Below are 2,672 nucleotides of genomic sequence, written 5' to 3' on the forward strand. Positions count from 1 at the left end.
TGATCGAGAGAACGAGAGAGAGAGAGAGAGAGAGAGAGAGAGAGAGAGAGAGAGGAGGACGGGTTTCCTATTACACTCCTCTCTACTCAAGCCCCTACTGTCTCCACCCACCCACCCACCCTCCCTCTCCTTCTCTAACAAGACAGCTCGCCGATCTCTGGCTCTCCAGCAGGACCTCTGCTGGTTCCGACCCGGCACGGAACGGGGAGAAAGGGAGAGCGAGAGAGATTCCTTATCGGCTCTGTTTACCCGCCAACTCCCAGGTTTCCCTGTCGAATATAAATTTAATCTCTGAGCTTCAAACTCTGTTTAAACAAACGGCTCCTATCTACAATAAATATCCAATATTTTTACAGTCCGGCGTTCCGGATGATGAATGAATCCGTGAGCCGCCGCTCCACGCTCCCAACACCCTGGTAATTAATTGCAGTTTGGTTCCAACTGGGCTTTGTGCTTATTGAATAAGTGGCCATTAGTGGACGTTATTCATTCATAGAAAGGCAGGACAGGGTCCTGTGTTTGTGGACGACGGAAGATGCACCACCTTTCCAATAACCTTGATGTGAATGGAGGAACGTTTCATATTAAAATCTTAATTCAATTGAATACTTGCGTCAATGGACCCCCACACTTCTCCAAAATGGACTTTTCAGAAACCCAAACCCACATGTCTCCCCACTCAGACCAGGGAGGTTTCCCAAGGTGCCCCGCTCTGCGCTGAATTACAGACCCAATTCCCATTACTTACCCTCTGAAGGGAGCGACTGGAATTTGTTTTATTCCTGTCACTTTACAGGCTGTGTTTAAGCATGCATGCATGCTGGGAGTTCACACACACCAGGAAATAATTACCTCCTCTGCGGCATATTGAGAGATTTACGCCGGCCCAATTAAAGTGTCAGGACTGGGCACCCGTGCGGGACCGCTGCTTCATTGCTCTGTAAACCCCAGAGATGGGTGGAGGGGAAACGACTACTTTAAAAAAAAGAGAAAAGGTCCCTTCAGCACAGAGGTGGTGAATTACACCAATCGGCTCGACACGAGGTGTGTGGATGGAATTGTACCAGCCACTTGCAGTAATTTATCGCCATATTCCAGGAGGGGGGGGGGATTCATTCCTCTCCCCACTCAATTAGACCAACTAAACAGAAGCGGTGTCATCCTGCTGGTCGTCAACACTTCTCCTCACTTCTCCTGCAGATGTTTCACGTCCGAGTGGGACACATGAATGCACCTGGACAGCTTTCTCCAGTGCACAATAACAGTCAGAGCCACAAGTGACAAAATACCTGTGGGTGGAGAGGGACGTTCGTTAATAAAATGAAATGAATGGAACATGAGCAACCGAAATTCATTCATTTATTCTTTCATCAACAGCTTCATCACAGTCCTGTACTTCTTCATGTTCATGTTCATGGCCATAACAGCAAATATCTGCAGAATACATATGAATATTAGGGCTGTCAGTGGATCACAAAATGTGAACTGAACAGTCAATTCACACGTTTTAGTGACAAAATGTGTGTGATGAGGTACAGAGTAGTCTTTAAATAACACAACCTGCAGAAATAAAATGGAAATAAACCACCTTGGGGATTAACACGTTGATTTTGAAGACTCTGAAACTCATTTGAAGCCCCCGCCCTTTGAGCAGCTAAATGTATTTTGAGAGCAGGTAGGGAGCGGCGCGCTGACCCCGTCTCAGGGAATAAGCAGCTGGCGCTGAGGCTCATATCTCTCCCATCTGAATACTTGTGGCCAGCACCGCCACTTAAGACATGAAAGGCAGTAAAAACAAAAGGGAGAAAAGTCCAGGCTGGGGGACGCGGTAAATAAACAGCGCCGGCCTCTAAATAAGGGTCCTAACGTTTCAGCAGCCGGAGTCGAGGGAGGTATGGAATTCCCACTCCATACGAGCAAGGGCTTCCTCCCTGAACTCTGTCGGATGTGTGTGTCTATGTCATATTTTCGGTCTCCAGGTCCTGTGGCCTTCAGCGGTAACGCTGAGCGACTCGCTGGTCGAGTGGGGGAGCAGAGGGAGACTCTGAGCGAGCCAAGGGCCATTACCATATCCAAAGAAGGCTGGAATATAAGGGTCTGGCACCAGACCCTGAGAGATGGGGGGTGCAGGAGACGAGTGGCCAGGTCTCTCGTGCTTCAGACGTCCCAGCGCTGCCAGCCTTTATCCGACACAGTTGTCCCTGTGAGTCACACAGCGCTTAGTTTCAAATGAAATCAGCTTCTCGAGTTCAGCTACGCCGCTTGCTTGCGTGCCAGCTGAAGTGGTCCGGGCACCACCAACAGACCCCTGGCAGGACAGAATGCTAATATTTCACACGGACTAAAGAAATGATAACCCCAAGGCTATACTGTTATAAAGTTGCAATGGCTAAAAATAAAAGGATTTAAGATTTATTTTAGATAATAAGGACAGAAAATAAGTTCTGACTACTGACTCAGGTATTGTCTATTTTTTTCAGTATCAGTATCATGTGGAAAGCTGGTCAGACCAGAGCTACCACTGCCCAGTTGGGAAGTCTGGCCTAAATAAATGGCCTGGGAGGGCCAGATTGGACCTGGTTTGAGATTTTGTGGGACAATTGGAAACGAAAAAAAAAAAAAAAAAAAAAAAAACAAGAACACAGTCCATTCCACTAGTCCATTATAAAAAA

This window comes from Denticeps clupeoides, chromosome 15 (assembly GCF_900700375.1).
Source record: "Denticeps clupeoides chromosome 15, fDenClu1.1, whole genome shotgun sequence".
Classification (NCBI taxonomy): domain Eukaryota; kingdom Metazoa; phylum Chordata; class Actinopteri; order Clupeiformes; family Denticipitidae; genus Denticeps; species Denticeps clupeoides.